Source organism: Rhinolophus ferrumequinum, chromosome 3 (genome assembly GCF_004115265.2).
Source record: "Rhinolophus ferrumequinum isolate MPI-CBG mRhiFer1 chromosome 3, mRhiFer1_v1.p, whole genome shotgun sequence".
In the NCBI taxonomy this organism is placed as follows: Eukaryota; Metazoa; Chordata; class Mammalia; order Chiroptera; family Rhinolophidae; genus Rhinolophus; species Rhinolophus ferrumequinum.
Window position 1 is genome coordinate 72,342,934 of NC_046286.1, and position 6,000 is coordinate 72,348,933.

The 6,000-nt window shown below is 35.1% G+C and overlaps 1 protein-coding gene across 1 annotated transcript in view; it reads right to left on the reverse strand.

Annotated features, from left to right (window-relative positions):
* Positions 1-5,341, reverse strand: part of LOC117020507 (triadin-like) — a 38,767-nt gene extending 33,426 nt beyond the window's left edge. The window contains exon 1 of the mRNA XM_033103041.1: positions 5,316-5,341. The gene's annotated coding sequence lies outside the window, so the exon portion shown is untranslated. The remainder of the gene's footprint in view (positions 1-5,315) is intronic.
* Positions 5,342-6,000: the final 659 nt, after the last annotated feature.

Consider the following 6,000-nt stretch of genomic DNA (forward strand, 5'->3'; position numbering starts at 1 on the left):
TGAGCCAATCTGAATTACAAATGTTTTCTAAGGATGTCTCCCAAACAGAACAAAATAAAATAACATATAGAGCCCATTCATCTGAATGCTGGGGATGATTGTGCTAAATTAAGCCTCTGATGGGAAAGGAGGACTAGTTGTGTAGTAACATAGGACTGGTCAAGTCATCAGTACAAAAAACACTGTGAAGATGACAAAAACTGGAGATGTTCTAGACCTGGATGGCTTAAGACATGAATCCTAACTAAGAACTTTAGAATAGACTCTAAGCTCTTTATTCTGCTAAAACTAGAAAATTGAGAGATAATTTGATACTACAAATACTACCTATACAATACGTAGTTTACATTGAGAAACAGTCTTTTCTTGTTTCATTATTTCTTCTGAAAATAATAAAAATGAAGTCTTTTCAGGTGTCTAGCTTTATAAAGTAAGACAGTGAATTTCTTCTGTGAGTTAGGCCATTGTTAAGTAGAAAATAATGTAGATTCACCAATTGTGCCCATGAAAAAAAAACCTATTCCTAAATTTTCATGTCATCGTAGTTTATATAAAAAGGTTTGGTTGCATGAAAACAATATACCAAGAATTCTTATTTACATTTAAGCACCTGTAACATCCAAAAAGTAGGCTATAATGAAGTATCAATACTGAAACAGAAATTGCAAATTTATATTATTGAAAATATTTTAAAATTTTCTTGCTAAAAATTCTATATAACATTATAGATAAAGTTCATATATACACTGTGCTTTGAGCTTTTTCAGATGAAGCTAAAAAATATTTATTTATAGAAATAAATAACATTCAATTAAATCACTACACAACCACACTATTTAACAATAATAAATAAAAGTTTTAAATGGTAGTAGGCCTAACTAGAGGTTTTAAATAGTATTAGGTTTCTGGTGAGGAATGAATATTGTAGGTGATATGCAAAGTATTTATGTCCAGTAATACACACTCATCTGCAGCAAATAAATATAAATAAGTCATGAGATAATAGGCATCTATGAGCCTTGTTAAAATATATTATTTATGAGAACAACTAGACTCAAGCTTATGATTAGTTGCTAAGATCTGGTGAGAATAAAGGAATAATATAATATTGCATATACATCTAGGCTTCAATTCTTGAATTTGGTGATATTGAAGAATCCTGATAAGTAATTTTTATAATGAAATAATTGTTTCCACAGAAACTAAGGGTTTTTGTCACTTGCCTCAAGTCAATAGCTAGTTGGTACCAGAGCTAAGATATCAGCACTAAATAGCAATGCAAACTTAGAAAGGTTATCCTGACTTTAGGTCAATGTTTCCTCTTAATAAAATGATTGCTAGTCTAAGACAATCTCTTAGGGAGAGAACCCAGGATTTTGAGTAAATCAGACATGGGCAGAATCCTAGCTCCAATATTTAACTTGACAATCTTGGAAAAATAGTTTAATTTCTGAAGCTAGTCTATTGGATTGTTTTCATAGATATTAAGTACAACTAATAATTGTCATGTTTCATGTCTCTCATAGTGATATGACAAAACTAAAAATCTTATGTTATTCTTTAAGTTATAGCAGATGCCAAATAATTATTAATTATATGTAATTATATATAATAATAATTCTTGTCCTCTTTCTCTTCTAATCTCAGTAACCTATGATTTTTATGACTCGTGTGAGTTATCAGAAAGAAACTGACAAGTTAAACATGATCACATTTGTTTTCAAAAACCCCCAGAAATGTTTCTTGAAAACTGGAGTGTGCTGAGGCCCACTTAAAGCCAAATAATGAGGATCTGGGCGGCTCTGTGTAAACTCTCCCCTGGTGAGGGGTAAGCCTCTTTTAATTCTAAAATGAAGGTAATGTCAGCTCTATCAATTTAAGAATAAAAATATTGTTATTTGATTTTGTTTCCCTTTTAACTTGTGACTCTGAAGGGAAAACCCAAAGTAGAAAATTTTAAATCTGAATAACAGTTAACTAGAGCACAAATTCAGTTTTGGAAATTATTTTATTTTGTTTACCATCATTGAAAAGCAAAATTGTACTAAAAATTATTCCAGTTTCATGCTGGTTTGTCAATGCTGGACTATTAAACAGACAGTAGTTAGAATCATGCCACATGCTTGTCGGTCATTAAGTTGTTGCTACTGCTAATTGATTTCAACCCGAATTTTATGTTTTCCAAAGATGTTTGTTGTGTAGAATAGTTCTGGCTTGAATTGTGTCCCACTCAAAAAAGGTATCTTGAGGTCATAACCCCCAGTACCCCACAATGTGACTGTAATGCAGGGACTCAGCTCCTGTTCCCCACACAAGAACGCAGGATATGGTGAGGTCAAAAAGGAACACCCAGAGCCATAGATAGGGGAGTCATACCACTATATTCTCGCTGGAGGCTGGGTGGGAGACACATGATCAGCAACCTGCCGTCCGCTTCTTTGCCAACCAACCCCCTAGTGTAGCCACGGCAGTTATATTAGTGGCTAATGGCTAACTGGTTACAGCTGATGGCCAACTAGTCACAGCTGATGGCCACCTACTACCGGAGCCAGCACCTTTCCACAGGAGGCCCAGAGCCTGGAAACTGCTCTCTGGGACTCTGACCCCACAGTGACCTTATTTGGAAATAGGATGGTTGCAGATGTGATTAGATAAGATAAAATGAGGTCATACTGGAGTAGGGTGGGTCCTTAGTCCAATCTGACTGGTGTCCTTATAAAAAGAGGAAAAGAGAAACAAGGATAGAGACACACAGGAAGAAGATGACTATGTGATGATGGAGGCAGAAATTGGAGTGATGCTTCTACAAGCCCAGGGACACAACGATTGCTGGCAAATGCCTGAGGCTACAACAAGCAAGGAAAGGTTCTCCTATATAGGCTTCAAAGAGAGTGTGGCTCTGCTGACATCCTAATTTTGGACTTGTAGCCTCTAGAACTATGAAAGAATAAATTTTTGTTGTTTTAACCTACCCAATTTTGTGGTACTTTATTCCAGGCATCCTGGGAATGGTACTGGGAAGTGGGATGCTGCTGTAATAAATATCTATAAATATGGAAGTGTCTTTGGAATTAGGTAATGGGTTGAGGCTCGAAGATTTTTGAGGCACTTGATATAAAAAGACTAGATGCCTTGAAAAGACAATTGGCAGAAATATTGACATTAAAGGCTATTCTGATGAGTATTCATAAAGAATTGAGGAGAGCTATAAAGAAAGCTTCTGTCATCTTAGAGAATACATGTGTCATCATGAACACGATGTTAGAAATAAGAATGTTAAATGTGTTTCTGTTGAGGTCTCAGAAGGAAATAAGGAGCATGTTACTATATACTAGATGAAGGGTGATTTTTGTTATGAAGGAGCAGAGAAGTTGGCTGAATTGTATTCTTCTATTGGGTGGAAGGTAGAACTTACAAGCGAAGAACATGAGTATTTAGCTGAGGAAGTTTCCAAGCAAAGTGTGAAAGATTCAGCCTGGTTTCTCCTTGCTGCTCATAATAAAATGGGAAAGGGAAAATAAACTGAGGAATGAACTGTTAAGCAAAAGGAACAAGCACATGGTTTAGATAGAGTGGTCAATAATATGGCTGGACAAATTTTGGTAAAGTGAGTAAAGAATAAATGTGTGACTCATAGATCCAATCCACCATCTCAGCAGAAGGCAGGAATAGAGATGTGGTGATCCAGGAAAGATCTGTGGAGGGCCTTCTTGTCCAATGGCTTGGACACCCTTTAACTGAATGCAAGACTGGTCATGTTTTTGAGAATATTATACAGATAGAAGCAATGGCAGCCTGGGAAAAAGGGACAGAGATGGGATAAAATGAAAGAATAACATTGTCGATGGCAGAACCATGGATTCAAACTTGAGCTAATAGGACCTCCTCAGGTAGACAGAGCATGACTGCCACCTAGATGGGCCAAGAGGGCAGAGCCACCACCCTACCAGGCCCAGAGGGCAAGAACTGAGCCAATGAGAATTTTCTCCGGATTTGAGATCTAACGGAATTTTCCCTGCTATGTTGTGGATTTACTTGGAACGTGTGACCTCTTTGTTTTTCTTTCCAATTTCTCCCTTTAGGAATGGCAATGTCTATCTTGTGACTATCTCACTATTTTATTTTGGAAGCAGTAATTTGTTTTCTGGTGTTATAGTTTCACAGAGGGAAATTTTCTGCAGGAAGAATTATACCCTCAGTTTCACCCATAATTGATTTACATAATGAGATTTGGGACTTTGAATTGATGAAATTTTGAACTTAGAGTTGATGTTAAAATGGATCAGACTTAAGGACTGCAGAATGGGGTGAATATGTTTTGCACCATACGAAGGACATGAATGGGGGGGGGCGGAATGCAGAGAGCAGACCTCTATGGATTGAATTGTGTTCTCCAAAAAGACACGCTGAAGTCCTAACCTCCACTAACTCAGAATGTCACCTTATTTGGAAATAGGGTCATTGTAGATGGAATTAGTTAAGAATTTGTCATATGGGAGTAGGGTAGGTCCTTAATCCAATATAACTATTGTCCATATAAGAAGAGGAGAAAAGGTATGATGATAGAGACACAAAGAGAGATGATGTCCATGTGACAACAGAGGCTGAGATTGGAGTGATGCTTGTATAATCCAAGGAACACCAAAGATTGCTGGCAAATACCAGAAGCAAGAAGATGCAAGTATTGATTCTTCTCTGCAGGTTTCAAGGGACACATGGCCCTACTGACACCTCGAGTTTGGACGTCTAGCTTCCAGAACTATGAGAGACTAAATCTCTGTGTTTTAGTCATCGAGTTTATGGTATTTTATTACAGCAGATCTACAATCCTAATACAGTTAGGGAACACGAACCAAAATTCTAAGGATTTTGGGAATTTGATTGCTCTTTGTTTTTCTAAAAAAGATTCTGCTGACTACTACAGCCCTCAAAAATATTCATTCACTCAGGAGCCCCCAAAAAGGAGAAAAGTGAGAGCAGTTGTTTTTCTGACAATATTTATGTCCTATAATCAGCAAATATAATCAGCAAAAGTAGTTTTTTTGTAAAACTGAGCTCTATTAGTCGATTGTTTTCTTCTGAACCATATAAATTTCTGAGCAGTTTCACCTATATAAGTAGTTTGTTTTTCCCCCCTAGAAACACATAGTACAAAATATGTAGTATGTTCGCTTTATTTTGAAAAGGTGATGAAGGATAAAATTTTGGTATAATATTTACACTAGGACCCAACATTTGCAAAGATACACTCATATTATGCTATTCATTATAAATATGGAATTGCAAGTATGAATCTATACATAAAATTCACATACCTGGCTTCTCTTCCTTCTTTACTTGCGGCTCTAAAAATATAGATAAATAATAATAATGTTGATTATATAAAGATAAATTTCCTGTACTCATGAATATTTCATTTACATATTATTCATTGTTTTTTAATAAGCCATATTAATTTTCTTCTTATAATTGCAGAAAATTAATACAAACAGACAAATAATGGTTCTTCATTTTCAATCACAATAGGAGTAATTTTGAGAAAAAAGTAACAATCTGAACTAAGATTTTTAATGAAAAGTTAATTAAAGGTACTTATTTGTACCTCCAGTGAATAAAGGATGAAGGAAAATTTTAGCATAGCATGTTCTCAGAAATACACTTAGGAAATAAGCACATTGTCTACACAAAATGGTTAAGCTCTGACTTTAAGCAAAATACTCAACAATGGAATCATAGAATGATTAAAGCATGCATTTAAGATTTGTTTTATTTATTTATTTATTTATTTATTTATTTATTTATTTATTTATACACACAACATACGTGGCGGCTTAGGCTTGACTTCTTTACCTAGATAAAGTTAAAAAATTATTAAAGACTTAGTCATTCAATTCTTATTTAATTGACATTGAATATGATAGAACATTATAAATTTGAATATCAAAATCAAACCATATAAACCCTACCGTGTTTCCCGGAAAATAAGACCTAGCTGGACAA